This window comes from Psammomys obesus, unplaced genomic scaffold (genome assembly GCF_907164565.1).
Source record: "Psammomys obesus unplaced genomic scaffold, mPsaObe1.curated_primary_1811, whole genome shotgun sequence".
Lineage (NCBI taxonomy): Eukaryota > Metazoa > Chordata > Mammalia > Rodentia > Muridae > Psammomys > Psammomys obesus.
The window spans coordinates 1,702,346-1,718,514 of record NW_026596089.1 but is presented as its reverse complement, the minus strand read 5'-3'; the positions used below and the strand labels follow the sequence as shown (position 1 = coordinate 1,718,514).

Genomic DNA, 16,169 nt, shown 5'->3' with positions numbered 1-16,169 from the left:
CCATCCATCCATCCATCCATCCATCCATCCATCCATCCATCCATCCATCTACCCATCCATCCTCCCACCCATCCATCCAGTTTATTGTGTAGTGCTGAGATGAGGCACCTGTTCAGTGTGGTTTTCCTTTTTGGTCCTGCCTTTATTATTTCTATCTTTCTTCTGTTAACCTCTCTGCAAAGGTTTACAATTTCTGCATGACAGCTGATTGTCCCCAGGAGTAATAGCAAGGCCTCTGATAATGTTAGCAGCAGCTGGTTTTATTTTTGGTTTTCATCAGGTGTTTGTAAGTTGAGAACTGCCTGTATTCAAACAGTGTGATTTGGTGGTTTATATGACCTCCCATGGAAATAATGGAAGTGGCAAAAAGATAAAATGAGCAGTCTTTAACATCACATTCTCCTGTAATCTCTAAAAAATGGCTGTGGCTGAGTGGCTTGAAAAGGATGGCTGTGCTGGGGGACCATTCAGTCTCATTTCATGCAGATTCAAGTTTTGCTTAGAGATCTTGTCATTGATGAATTCTCAAATGGAATACTCATGGTTTTATGGAATTAGCAGATTGATACACTTTGGAGATTTTATTTTGAAGCCTAACAGATTACTGAAAGTTGTTCTGGCCAAGTTCATAATTTATCTCAGTAGCAGTATTGTGGGATACAGAAGTGATCTGCCATGTGTCAATTTGATTTAAGGATTTCTTTCTACATGCTAGCTTTTGCTCACATAAGTACCTTTGAAATAGTCAATTATTACCCTTAGTTTCTGTCCTGCTGTTGAAAACATTTTCTTTTTCTTAATTTTCATTAATTTTAATGGACACACTGTGATTGAATACATCATTCAAAACTTTTAAAAATGTCTCATTTCTGAATGACTTTCCCCAAGGGTTTATTTGTGAGACACTTGGCATTTTTTTAAATATACACAATCTGTTTTGTTTTCAAGTATTTCCCCATTTTTATCAAAATTGTATCAAAGTTATTGTTTTGTTTTACATTTAAAAAGCAAGTAATTGCTCTTTCTTAGTTATATGCATTTTCTAATTTAGTCCTCACTTAATTTTGAAGAAGTTTCTGTGAATTCTGTTCATTAAAATGTTCCTTACAATTCTTTACATAATTTACTGATTATGTGTATGTATGTGAGCATGCACATTCATGTTCTCTCTCTCTCTCTCTCTCTCTCTCTCTCTCTCTCTCACACACACACACACACTATAGTACATGTGTGAAGGGCAGAGGAGAACTTGTGGGAGTTGGCTCTCTCCTTTCACCATAAGGGCTCTAGGGATCAAATGGAGGTGATAATACTTTACCCCCTGAGCCATCTTAAGGGCCCCTAAATATTAATTCTTATTATTTGAACTTAGTTTTACTAGTAGTATGGTGGGTTGTCTTTTTTGTTGTTGTTGTTGTTATTCACAGGTTTTTACAGTGTTAACTTGTTATTTGGGAAATCTGGGGCTAGCTTTTCATAAGTGTTTTCAATGTCCTGGAAACAGTCATAAAGGCATTTACTGTCAGAATCAAGGATGCCCATGCTATTCATTGGCACTAATCATGATTTTACTATCCAGGGATGCTAGTCAACAGTATATTTACAAATTAAATGCAAAGTTATTGAGTGAGAGTTTGGGTGGTAGACGAAAACTGTGGTCAAGACTTTCTACACCAGGTAAGGGGATGAATGTTGCTGTCAGCACTATAGAGGGCAAGTTTCTGAGCAGTCTGAGCTATAGGGAGAGCCTGCCTCGGAAAGACAAACAGTAGAACCCTCCCTTTGTATGTACAGTGAATATGACTGGTAAATAAGGGAGTATTCATTTTGTATACTTTTCCCATTTATGATGCTACTTCTGAGGTTCAGATTCTATTGTATCAATATGAAGTGCTCCTAGAATTTATAATGCTCTTTAACATTTTGTTTTTAATTGGTTCAACTGACTTTTAAACAATTGCATTAAAATAACCCAAGATATCTGATAACTATTTAGCTTGTTGACAGCTGAACAGTATATCCCACAGCTGTGACTTGGGGATGAGAGTTCAATATACGCTCCAGTCTTTCATATGGGAGAGGCAACATTCTGAAAGGTAATGGAAGGTTGCTTTTCTCTAAGTAATTTTGAAAGATGATCTGTATTAAGAATATTATAAACCAGCAAGCAAAACCAGCTATATGTATAGCTTAGTTGATCCAGCCATGAAGGACAAGGAGTCATGCTTACGGTGCATGTGTCACACACCCTGCTGTTCACCAAGATCCAAGGAGAGGACAGCATGGGTTACCTGTGGTGGCTTAACTGATGAAGCACAGTACCAAGGGGCTGGATACCATCTCTGAAACACTCAGGCTGAGCACAACTTGAGGATGGAGATAGTAAAACACCCTACAGAGTGTTACAGCGATGGTTGAGGCTTTCCTGGAATGGAAACTTGAGAGTAAAGTTCTGATTTCTTACATTCTCTTTTTCTTGGGTGAGAAAGGGCTGTTCGTTTTAGACTCTGACCATGGACCCATTGTCACTGGATTGCCTTATTTTCATTTGGAAGAAATATATGAACTAAAATCCATAGATTTCTACACTGATAGAAAATTAACTTTTTGTGTGAATATAATATGTGAAATTAAACAGTCACATTCATCTACTGTATTTCTCATGTGCTTTCTTTGTCTTTTTAAGGTTTGTTCTATTATTCATGTTTCTAGGGGACTACATATTATAAAGGAAAGCATATATGACATTGCAACCCTTTTCCTGGCCAGCTTTTTTCAAAATGTTAGTTATGGAGTTTTCTGGAAATGACTCTTATAGGGATGGGTGAGAGTATATTGAAGGTGATTACTTCAGCAGCTGGAAACAGAAAGGGGAAAGTATGTCTCCATTTTGTTTATTTAATTTTCTCCATCATGTGTGGCTACTTGTCAAATACTAGTTGAAATTCAGAGTTTGTAAGTCTAAAAACTGTTAGGAAGTCAAGTGTCATCCTGATAGAACGGCCCGTATTTGTTTGCAGCCCCCAGTGATTGAGCTTGCCTTATTGTTATGTGTAGCTGCAGGCAGGCATTCTGTCTGCTTCCTTACACAGCAAAATGGTTGATGACTTTTAGGCCCCTTCCCATGGAACAGGTCTTCCAGATTTCAAATTGCTGCTGTGATATTCATTAGCATTAGTGTTTTTTTTTTTTAATTTAGTTTTGTTTCAGTAAAACAGTTGGAGAGAGAAATCTATAGAAGATGAGTGTCATGCCTCTAAGAAGGCATTGAAAGTGATAAAACTCTTAAAATGCAGTCCAAAATAGTTCCTGCCACAGTGCTTCTGCACTTTCTAGCAAGTTTTGAAGTCAGTATCAGAATCAGTGAATGGATGCTGGGAACCCCTTGATTCAGCAGTCCTGGCTGGGGACTTCATAAAGTCAAGTCTTTTTGTGGACACTGTTTCCCAGAGGATATGTGCTTTACTTCAGGTTTCTTGAATTCACTCTTGGCAAGAAAGCTCCTGAGCCTGTGAGCATCGTTATCGTTGATGGATGAGAGTAGACGCACAAGCACAGATTTGTAGAAACTATGCTGTCTGGCCTGAAGGAAATATATTTTCAAATTATTGTTTGGCGCATCCTTAATATGCTGGCGTATAGTGGCTAATATTCCAAAGTTTTAAGTCCTGTGTCTGGGCGACATCCTGCACAGTCTTTTAAATTATGTATTATAAAAGAAAGCCATTGGGGAAAGACCTGATTCTTTACTGCTCTCATGAAGGGATCATTAAAAGTTCTGTGTAACTTTGGCTGCTTAGCAGTTAGATGTTCAAGCTTTTGTGTTCTCATTGCTGACATCTTGTTTTATAGCACATATTTATTATTTTATTAATCAGTTTCCTGACTGTCTTGTGTGTTCTATTGCTGATGCTTAGCCACCAGATGGGAGCGCCTGTTTTCAAACAGTGTGGAGTTTCAGCTAGGGTGCTCAGAAAGTCTTGACTCATTGTACTGTTGGCAGGGTGGTATCTGTTAGAATAGATGCCAAATCCTGCAGCTTCAGGTGCATTGTCACTAGTGTGGTGAGAAAACCAACCAACCACACCAACAAAACCTGGTGTGTAAAGGTTGACTGTTATTCTGGGGTGATTTGGAGGCATTAAAATGTAATAAAAAGCTCGCCATGGCACAATATCCACCACGTCACCATTGAGAAAGGGCAGCCTAAGGCTGGGGAGTTGGCTCACTGAGTGGAGTGACGGCTGCCAAGTGTGAGATCATGAGTTCAAATCACTAGCATTAATATAAATGCTGGGCATGGAGACATGAACCTATAACCCCTGATCTGGTAGGGTGGAGACAGCTGCATCCCTGGGGCTCCCTGGCCTGCCATTCTAGTTGAAACACTGAATGCAAGGTTCATTGAAAGACCCTTTCTTGAAAAAGTTTTAAGTGGAGAGAAAGAGGGAGAAAGGGGGATTAAGACACCCAATAGATTTCTGAGTTTCATAAGTACATGCATGGGTGAGCACACATATGTACACATGTACAATTACACACTACTTACAAATAGAAAGAACCAAAGAAAGAAAAGAAAAAGAAAATAGTAGTGTTGATTTGGGTGACCGATGAACACTCTTCAAGAGTTTGGTTTGCCTAAAAATTTATCCAGTAGTAACTAGGTACTCATTCATAGTATGATATATGATAGTATAACTGTATGCCATGATGCACTCCATTCAGTTTGCAGAGGACTGACCGTTTTGAAGAACATTGGCTAGGAGTATGGTGGACTAAAGTCATGAGTTTGGGTGTGGGATACTATGTTTTCTTAGGGGATATCACTTCCTCATGCCTGTGCCCTGGTAGCACCAGCCTTGGTTACTTGGTTGAGACTGAGGCTGCCAGGTTTTTTCACTATAATGTTACCACATCTTTTCTCCTGAGCTCTGTGCTTCACTGGGTAAAAATTATGTTTTCTCTCCTGAGGTGTTTGTACAGAGGTGGGGAATTTCTCAGCATATTTTATTGGTTGATTGATCTCAATCTGGACTTATGGGTGTCTATTTTATTCTTTGGGTTATCATCCAACGCCATCGCCATTTATCTTACTACTCTTAAGCATTTCCTTTTCCTCTTCTATTTTTCTCTCTCCCTCCCGCCTTCCCTGTCTGTCCTTTCCTTCCCCTCAGCTTTTTCTTCTCTGTTTCTTTCAAACAAGGGTTCGCCCGTGTCTCTGGCTGCTCTAGAACTCTGTATGTAGTTCAGACTGGCCTTGAACTCACAGAGATCCCCCTGCCTCTGCCTCCCAAGCACTGGGATTAAAAGCTTGCACCACCATACCTAGCATCATAAGTTATTTTCTGACTTAAAGGTTTTTTTTTTTGTTTGTTTGTTTTTTCATTTTGTTGAGCACTAGCCTGGCACAGCAGGTGTAACCTACCTGCTGCTTCTCCTTCCTCTGCATGTTTATGCTCTCATAATCCAAATCTGTAGATTGTTTTCACAGTCACATTTGAATGTATGCACTGTAGATGGAGGAATTATAATATGAAACTTCTTGTCAGCAGATTGGTGAATTTACCTGAGAAATTGAGACTCAAGATTATGAGAAGTTGTGACTAGGACCAGAAGCAGATGTCCAGGTAGGAAACCCAAACTTGCTTTCCTGAGTTCTTTGAGCTTGTTTTTGCAGAAGTCAAGATGCTAAGCCTAAAACGGAGGGGTGGTAGAGATTCTGTTTGTGCAAGGAAATCCCTCTCTCAGATTTTGTTACTTTGCTCCCAAACCGCTGGATAGTAGCTGAGCTTTGAAACAAGGTCCACAAAGAACTTGCAGATTTGTATGTATATTTGAAAATGTATTCTAGACATGATTTTGATACTTGAAACCTACTTGAAAAGTCATTGTAATATAAATAATATTTAGGTTTATCATGCCTGAGATCACAACTGCTGGTTATGAGATGTGTGATATGTATCTCAGTACACTTATTGACTGTGGATTTATTTATGCTTTCGTCTCTCACAAACTTCCCTGGATGCTGTATTGTAATAAACATCTTCTAGAAGGAGCAGGGCTGAGGGAAGCTCATGCACCACGTATGTGCTCAGGTATTGACACACAGACGTTAGAAAAACCAGATAGTTCACACCAGCTGCATTTGTGGCAGTGATGCTCTGAAGTTAAGAAACACGAAATCCAAAGGAAATCTGACATGCGAGTACACTCATTCCCATGGTGCCTCACACCTCTGCTGTCAAGGTATGAAAGACCCTACAAGGTTTCAGCTGCATGGCAACTGTCTGTCAGACAGGATGTGTGCACAGATGCACCCAAAGCATGATGCTGGGACTAGGTGTGTGGGAGTGAAAGCTGTGGACTCTGCTCTGCTGAGGTGTGTGTGTGTGTGTGTGTGTGTGTGTGTGTATGTATGTATGTTGTGTAGTGTGTCTGGTGTATGTACGGGTGGTTTGTATATGTGGTTGTGGTGTATATGTGTGTGTATGTTATACTTGTGTATTGTGGATGTCTGGTGTGTGTGTGTGGTGTATGTAATGTGTATATGTGTGTGCTGTGTGTGTTGTGCGTTTGGTATGTGTGTGTAATGTTTGTAGTATGTGTGTGGTGTGTGCATAGTGTGTGTGGTGTGTGTTTTGTGTAGTGTTTGTTGTGTGGTGTGGTGTGTGGTATGTGTATGGTGTGTGTGGTGTGAGTGTGCTTTGCTGTGTGTGTGTGTTTGTGCGGTGCTCAGGTCTGACAGGAGGCCATCGATGCCCATTCGGGTCTCCCACATCTGTGGGCCTGGCCCCTGTCCTCTGTCGCTCATGCTGCTGCAGTACGACTGCGCTTCGCTGCTGTGCTGCCACACTCTGCTTTTCTGGGTGTCTTGGGGAGTGTTGGGGTGCTGATTTCCAATGTCCCTCTAAAGAACACTGTTGAGTGGAGCTTTGTAAACCTAGGCACTCCTGACCACTGTGTGTGACCTCCTCCTTGTGGGTAGATGCATGTACTATGATCTGCTGCCTTTCACTAAAATGCCAAGTGTGCAGAGTGGTGAACTGAGCGTAACTGCCGGTGTTCTCCTGGCCCCTCATGGAACTCAGATGCCACTTCTCTCATTGCTTTTCCCAGCCACCCCATCCCCTGGAAGTCCCAGCTGCCTTTGCTTCCTTTCTCCATCACTGTTTATCTGTCCACATTCCAGCCCTAGTTCAGAGCACCCTTTGTTCTGCTTTCTCTAGTCCAGGAGAGAGGAGGGGTAGTTTGCTCTTTCCTAGCTTCTTTGACAATAAACTTTAACAAGTCGGGCTACTTTTGTGCCATGGAAAACTTGTACTTAGATATTGGTTATCATCTTCACTAGGTTCAGAGGTTAGGGATAAAAAGATATCCTACTTTATATAAGTCACCCTCCCCCCATGACAGTCATGCTTTGTAGCTCCAGTTGGACTGGAATTTGAAATCTTTGAAATCCTCCTGCCTCAGCATCCCAAATGCTAGGAGTGTGTACCACTGCTTCCAGCCATAACTGGATCTTTAATCTTTACACTCCTCAATTTTAATCTCTGGCCAGAATCTTGCATTGCCAGGAGTAGAAGGAGCTGAAGAGAGGCTGACAGGGGTGAGAGTGTATGCTGAGGATACTTGTGCAGGAGCCAAATGTTTTCACATCATACTTGAAGGAGCTTGGTCTCAGATTCACAAAGAGAATTGTGAATCAGCGTTGCTTCTCTTGTGAACATTCTTGTTGGACTTACTTTAAAAAGAGACGAGGAATGCAGACAGGCCTCAGTTTGTAGAGTTCTCCAGAAATGTAGAAATGTAGGTGAAATGTAGAGTGTGCCTGGAATGCAGAAACAATGGGTTTCTGCCAGCTGCCTTATGGGAGGGCCTGAGGTTTGGCTGAGTGATCCCATACAGCTTCAACCACACACGGACCTGCACCCACACACATGTGAACATTCATGCATACATACAAACATGCCTAGTACATGTACATACATATGAAAAGAAGGAAAAGCCAGGCATAGTGGCATATTTGTAATCCTAGCACTGGGGAAGGGATGCCTGAATCTCAATGGCCAACTAGTCTTGCTGATTGTGAGCTCTGGGTTCAATGACAGACCCTGCCTCAAAAAGTAAGGTGGAAAGCAATAGAGGAAGCATCAAGCTATGGCCTCTCCATGTGTGTAAACACATGTGCATAGATACATGAACATGTGTACAATACATATACAAATAAATAAGGATAAAAAGAAATTTGCTATAACAGCCTATATTTGCATATGTAATTGATTTCAATTATTCATTTGTTCAAGACCTTTTGGTTAGCTGTTGTGTGCTCTCTGAGGCATCCAAAAAAAAAAAAACAAAAAAAAACAAAAAACAAAAACAAAAACAAATATATACCTACCCCAAGACCTGATGTACTGTAAGTGAGAGCTGCATGCTACAGAGACTAGTAAACAAACAAACCAAACCAAACCAAACCAAAACACAACAACCCATAATGCATTATGAAATGGGCAACAAGAGGTTTGAAACATCCACTAAACCAAGCTGTGTTATGAAAGCTATGTCGTAGCTTTACTTGAGGGCTTTGACAGGGGTGCAAGTGCTTGAGTTACATTTTGCGGGATGGGTGGGAACCTGGTAGATAGCAGGAGGAGGGCATTCTTGGGGCACCGAGCACTGGCATACGAGTGCTGCTGAGGCAGGGAGACAGCAAGGCACTTCCCGGGGCAAGCAGCTTATGTGCACATGGCTGGATTGCAGGGTGGATAGAAGAGGAATGGAGTCACAAGGAAAGGGCCTTGAGGGAGAGCATGGCTGTGACTCTGTCCATCTGGGTATGCCATAATGGTGGATGTGACCTCTGTCCCAGGGGTTAAGAAAGAGAGATGTGCTCAGATTTGCATTTTGTAGAGACCCTGTATAAACATCACAAGAACACAAATCAGAGGACGCCCGTAGTGTCTGAATTTGGGATTTGGGAGATATGGCATGCAGGCCATTACAGTCTTCATCTAAAGAAAGGTAGAGCGTAAGGCCTGGGCTGATGGTATGGTGTCAAGAATAACACATACAGGATGGATCATCAGGCTTAGGAGAAGCACTTCTTGACTGAGCTGAGTCAGTGTGAAGAGCAGGGGAGAGGAGGTTGCCCCATGACTGCAGCCTGGGGGACAGGGAAGGGCAGTGAGGAGACTGCTGAGGACAAGGAAGACAGGCAGGCTGTTGAGGAGACAATGGCCCACATTACATTTGGTGAACCTGTGGTCTCACGGTCTGTGGAAAGAGTAGCTTCGCATTACAAATGACCTGATTTTCCACTTTGCTTCTGCAGCTGTTTACTGTGTGCTGAAACGGTCTGTTATGGTACCTCAGTTTTCTGCTCTCTAAAGTGGGGTGATCCTGAGTTGCAGGCTGCTCGTGAGAGGTGAAAGTGACAATTTATATGAATTTCTGGACACAAAGCTAGTTCTTCCTCCAAGAGTGGACTATTATTAACACAGTGTCTCCAGGTACATCTGAAGCCTAGTAGAAAGGCTGGAAACACAGACTTCACAATCAAGACAATGAAAGAGAGCAGAACTGGCCAGGGGCACGAATACTGTGGTCTTAATCCCTCAGAAGTATTTGTTGAGAGTGGTTGTGTGGAAGAGGGTACAGATTTAGTCTCCGGCCATAGGATCGCAATGTCTGTTGTGCAGGGCAGCACTGGAACCAAGGAGTTCTAAAGAGAGGATGTGGACAAATCAAACCTAGGTGTGTGTGTGTGAACGCATAATAAAACAAAGACAAATTGATCATCAGTTCTACCAAGATCTAGAATGTTCTCAGCATTCTAAGGGTACTCTCTTGCCCCTTAGTCTCTGCAAAACCCAGAGGCAGCTATATTCTGACTTTCCATACTGCCTCTCTTAGTTCTGCCTGATTTGGTAATTGATAGCTATGAAATCATATGCTTTGCTTTTTTTGTGCAACTCAATACATGTTAAAGAGATTAATTCATATTGTATATACCAGCCATTCATTCCAATGGCAGTATTTAATTCCATTGCATGAATGTCATTTAGCCATTTTACCATCCATGAATTTGGGGTCTTTGTGTAATGAACAGTACTTCTCTGGACACCATAATACACATCTGTAGGATGTAGCCTAGAGGTGGAGTTACTGCATCAAGGACATGTGTATATCAATTCTAGTAGCTTCTTCCACTTGCCTGTTTAAAAGGGCTGTGTCGGTTTATTCTCTCTTCAGCAATGCATATGGGATTCAGTTGTTCCAGTCCTATGCTGTACTTCTGGCCATCTGATGATTATACAGAGGTCTAGTGTTGGAGATTTTCTTTTTCTTTGTATGGTTTATGAAGTTGACACCTTTTCACATATGTTTTTGCTATTGCTTGCTCTATTTTTATAATGAGCCCGCTGAAGTATTTGTCACTTTTCCTATTGGTCTTTCTTCCTCTCGAAGCACCACTATTAAACAACAGAAATATTGAGGGCCTGCCAAGAACTGGAATTATAGCAGAGCAGCAGCTATGCCTTACATCCTCTTGAAGTTTAGGATTTTGAGTGACTGGCTATGCATAGAAGGAGTGAGATACTAGACAGTGGGAGTCAGGAAACGCTTTACATAGATGTGAACCTATTTATAAATGCTGTCAATGGGGAGTGCTTGGAGAGGGACAGTTAAGAATTTTAAAGAAAAGATTCAGAATCCTGGAATGGCCACTGTGCTTTGATCTTAGGGACAGAACTTGTGCTATTACAGTTACAGCCAAGCTCTCTGAAAATATAGATCTGGGATCTTGGCCCTGTCAATGATGTAGGTTTGTCTTGTTACACAAATTTGAGAAGCCAACTGTGGACCATGGTGTTTTGGAAGAAAGCTGTAAGGTTGGGTACCAGTAGCCAGTGGCATTTTGGCCAAGGAACACATTAAATAACAAGAAAGGAAAATGAGAGAAGACAAAGGAGTAATAAGATTGAGGAGGGTAATAAAAGAATTAAGAATTTAAGACCTTAGAAATTTCCCTTTATAGTTCTTTGTAAAATGGAAATTTCAATGGATGCTAGATGGACTTAAAATGATTTTAAGGCAACAAATAAAAAATAATCCAAAGGCTGTAAGATTGTACAGGAGGAAAACAAAGTACTGCCAACGACAAGGCAAAATGGCTATAAAGTCAAACTTTTAATTATTAAATTAAAATTTGACTTTACATTTTATTTTTTTCAACAACTTTCTAAATTGTTACAGTATGAATGTGCTCCATGTTCTGCTTTTGGTCATAGAATAAGATAGTTGTAAATACTTAAATTGGATTGTTTTATATGCAACTGTTGAATTGTGAATGATCCAGGCCACCATCAATAGGAGTTCAGGTCTGCTTCTGGGTAGCTGTGAAGATTCAGTGAGGTGTGAAGGCAATGTGTGACATTCAGTCAATGGGGATAGGGCAGTAGGATGGTTACAGCATTTATTCCGAATGCTGTCATGTCTAGAGCTCAAACGACTACCCTAGTACTTACCAGCTATACTCCGGGAGAACTTAACTTGACATACTTTTCTCCTCTGTAAAATTAGAGAAGTAACAATGCCTACCGGAATTGTTCCTGAGATATGTAAGAATGAAATACTTGGAATAGTACAAACTACACTGTGGTTACTCAATGAATGTTACCCTGAAACATAGCTTATATTGTCATATCCTCTGTTAAGAGCACATGCAATTTTAAACAGACTATTCAAGAATTTTGTTAAGTTACAATTCTTCTGAGCTTTCTTTAGTTAAAATCATGGCCACTTAATTCTTTCGTGCATATAATGTGCTCTGTGCTGTAAAGTTATGCTTAAGACATGGCTTCTGCTATCTGGAATGCTCAAGCTTTGGGATGGTATCCTATTTGGGGTGGTCTGTCTTCTTTGGGTAATACTTCTGCTATGCTGAGAAATAGCCAGGAAGCTAATTCAAAATAGATTTTTATCACAGGTGAAAGACATTAAGGTCAGAGGAGGCTGGTAACACACTTCATCTCGACATATCACTGAATATAATGTATTACTCCAGAAAGATACTGCTGCACTGCCCAGAGTTATGGGCAAAAAAATGGACAGAGTAGACAGGTATGATATCAGATAATCTGCCATTTAAGGGATGATGCTAGTACCGGTTATCTGAATTGTATGTAACTGATTTAATATAGAGCTGATTTCCTCGCCTGAGAAACCGGCCAGGTGCCACCTTGCTGAGTTGTCAGGAAGGTTAAATCAACAAGCATTTGTAAAGATGCTTTATGAACTATAAGATGCTGTGCATTTGTGCAGCTTGGCATGATTTCCATGATCTTCTCTTTGCGTTGGTGAAGATTGATGGCTAGACAATGAATACTTATAATAATCTAATTGTAGTAGGATTACTAGGAACCATATTCTTTGTAGAGTAACCTCTGGTCTGATAATGGATGGTTAACTACCTGCAGAAATTAGACAAAAAAAAAAGTCTGGAAGGTAGACTAGAGATTGGAAAGGTTGGTGGGCTGAGTTAAGGACACAGTTAACTGGTGCAGAACAGAATTGGGCTTGAGGTCATTCTGCAGCTCCCCAAGCCCTTCCTCTTTGTTCTTCACTTGACAGGAAGTAGTTGACAACTCAGGCTTTTGAAGTCAGACCTGAGCTGAGATTCCCCCTGGTTTTCTCTTTACTGGTCACAATTTACCAACACCTCTGAGCTTCAGTTTTCTCACTGCCAAAGGAGACTCAGTAACTTGCCTGATAAAGTTCTGAGTGTCAGAGATGATACTGTAAAGTCTCAACAAGTAGCTTCTTTCTCATGCTTCCACATTGTCAGATTTCAAGGCAGACTGAATCCCACACCTGCTGAGTAGGAAGAAGGAGAGCCCAGGTATCAGCAACACTTTTACTGAGGGGATTCTGTGCCAGGCTCCAGTTCCATATTGATCTCATTGGATCTCCTAAAGTCATAGATGCCCTCTGGTGCCAGTGATTCCCACTGAATTTCAGTCTGTAGCACCAACTTGGGCAAGCCCACCAACAGGTTTGCAATCCTTGGTATTTGTGATGTGATCTCATTTCCTGTACTCCTGGATTATTCCTGCTCCTCCCCGTCAGTATAGGCTTGTGGGGAGGATGATGGAGGACTGCTTGTTAACAGGAGTTGGTTGTTCAACTGTGTATTTGCTGTTAGAATCAGCATTCTTTTTGTTGAGTAGTGGATGAGAGCTGCACTCGTCGGATGCCCTACCCTTTTTCTTTTTAAATAGTATTTAAAATTTATTATTTGAAAATGTCATGCATGTATACAATGTATCTTAATCATACCCATACCCACTCCCTCCCTCTAACCCATCCCAGGCCTTCTAACACATCTTCATCCCAGCTTAGTATACTCTTAACAGAAAACAAGCCGCTGAGCCCGATCAGTGTCCTGGTGTGCAAACGTGTGTAGAGACTCACTGGGGGATGGACAGTGGCCATCTCCCAAAGAATAGTCAGTCTAGCTCCCCCAGTCTTCACCTGCCAGGAGATCCTGTGGTCCTCAGCTTTCTGTTGCTGGGATCAGACAGGACAAGGGCCAACTTGAGGAAGAAAGGATTGTTTATTTTCAACTTCCAGGTCACAGTTCATCACTGAGGGAAGTCAGGGCAGGTGCTCAAGGTTGGCACTTGGGGGAGATGAAGCACAGACTGTGGAGGAACATTGCTTTTTGCCTTGCTCAGCTTACTTTCTTATATAACTCAGGCCTTCTTGCCCAGAGGTGTCACCTCCAACAGTGGGCTGGGCCTTCTCCCATCAATCATCAACCAAGACCCCCCCCCCCCACCACCACATCCTCTACCATGTGTTGCCAGATAATGGAGGCAAGTCTGTAACTTAGGATCCTCTTCCCACGTGATTCCACTCTGTGTGAGGCTGACAAAACAAAGTGAAACAAATCTCTCCCCTGACAAACCCCCAGCACAGCTGCTCAGGTAGGGGTGGAGCCTGGGAAGCCCCTCCTTACCCTATGCTGGAATTTTTACCTGACTTGAGCTTTTACTGGTCTTATGTAGGTAACTATGGCGGCTGTAAATTCATGTGTGTAATGGCCATGCCGTGCAGCTTTTGAGTGTGTTAATGAACTTTCACTGAACTCTGCTCTTTTGTTACAATGCAATAATTATACCTTTTCATGAAAACCATAGAGCCAGTCCTGGCAGCATTTTCAGTTCTAATCTCTGCCCCTGACTCCCTGTTTGAGTGGTAGACTTGCACTGAGGACAAAGCCTTGGGCATAGCCTGCCATCTGTTTACATTTTAAGTCAATAGAATTCCTTGTTATTTATTATTTTCACATTTTAAAACAGTGATGAGTCCCTGCAAGATGGATAATTGATCCCTTTGAGAGGGTGTTAGGATATTCACTCTTTACCTCACATTCATCTGCTCTTTGCTTTTATGCACTGTCTTTAATGAGGATAGGCTTATGCCATCTGTCTTGTCATTATTTTGCATCCGATGTCCACATATGTGTACTCAGAACACAGTCCCTTTAAGAACCACAAGCCATCAGCAAAAATAACACAGAGCAGCTCAAGTTACTGCCAGGCTCCAAAGACTCTTCAGGGGGTCAGGTTGCTCATGTTCAGTCTCCACTGTAGGAATGACAGAGAGCATTCTTTGTGCCAGCTGAGGCACTGTGTGTTGATTTGCACTCCTATATCCCCACCATTTGCCAGGCTCCTCCACTGGACTTGTCTTTCTCTGGACTTGCCTCCTCCTTCAGTGTGGAAGATGTCCTGAGTGGGTTACTTAACTTGCTTTAATTGCAGCCTTGTTCTAGGACCTGAGCATAAGAACCATTCTTTTCTATAATCTGGGGTTTTGTATTATTTCAGTGAAAACAAATGAGAACGATCAAAGCCCATGAAAACAAATGTCACCTATGCTCAAGGGGAGAGTGTGGTAGGCAGGGAGAAGAGGTCACATGAGGATGCAGCCTTGTCCCTGGCCCCAGAACCTGCTTCTCATGGCCTTTCTTCCAGAGAAATGGTTTCACTGACTGGATATAGCCAAGAGATCAAAGAAATAAGTATGCTCTAACATTCCATGAAGACCAACCAACCAACCAACCAAACAAACAAACAGAATGAACTCCTTAAGTAGGTCCAGTTTTTCAGTTGTGGAGCAACAGGGAGGTGTCATAAGAGCCATTACAGTGCATGGCATGAAACAAAGACCCAGCAAGGGATTTACCCTCTAGGGCCTTGTCTCAAGGATGCTGCCTATCGACAAGTTGCAAAGGATGGAATTTGAATGGGTAGGTGCGTCTCTGAGTCACTGAGTCCTTCTATGTAGAAGGAAGGTGAGGACCGGAGTGGGCGGTGGCCTACCTCGAAGTCATCCAGCTGGCTGGAGTAGATCTGAACATGCAGCCCCAGTGCAGAGATCATTTCTCTCTGTCGGGAAAATACAGGCAAGAGTCAAGATCTCTCTGAGCACCGACTCTTACCTACTGATGGGAATTGCACTACACGGCACACCTGCTTCCTAAGGTATTACAGAGTGTGGCTGAGAACACTTCTCAAAACCACTAATTTAATGTGTTATTAATTATGCATAAATGCACATGTATATGATGAGATTGGTGTATCACACAGTCTCTAATTAGGAGGACAAAAAAATGAAATCTGGGTTCTTTTTTAGAATCATGAATCACCAGGCCGTTTCTGTAGTGTAGAGATAAGAGCTATAAGCTCAGGACAGTTAACCTGATGGCTTAGTAGACGGAAACTATCAGTCTTCCCTGAAGGATGGAGATGATAAAAATCTCAGCCAGTCTTGGAGTTGTCCTGTAGGTGATGTTATCGATAAAGGGGAAAGTAATTCATGAGTTAAAAATCATAGAACAAAAGTGAACTGTTACTACTGTTCAAATACTGTCAAGGCTGGCAATCCTTGTCCTTATAGTACCTGTGGTGTAACTAAGGAGGTAGATCATATACAAAAGAGCCGATTTAAACATTGTCTTGCATTGGTGACAGACAAAGATGTTACACTGCAGGTAATGAGTATAATGAACCCATGTGTCCTTTTACCAGAGTTTACAAATGGAAGTATAACCACCCTTAAAATAATTTTAAGCCTGAACTTTCCCTGCAGACATGTGCTCA

At 41.7% G+C, this 16,169-nt stretch overlaps 1 protein-coding gene across 5 annotated transcripts in view; it reads left to right on the top strand.

Moving 5' to 3' along the window:
• Hivep2 (HIVEP zinc finger 2) overlaps nucleotides 1–16,169 on the top strand; it is a 197,219-nt gene that overhangs the window by 36,356 nt on the left and 144,694 nt on the right. For 3 of the 5 annotated variants that reach the window (XM_055627705.1, XM_055627703.1, XM_055627706.1), the window contains exon 2: nucleotides 5,553–5,627. The exons of 1 other annotated variant lie outside the window; for it this stretch is intronic. The gene's annotated coding sequence lies outside the window, so the exon portion shown is untranslated. Of the gene's footprint in view, nucleotides 1–5,549; nucleotides 5,628–16,169 lie in introns of all 5 variants that reach the window. One more of the 5 variants, XM_055627704.1, reaches the window with a different exon arrangement.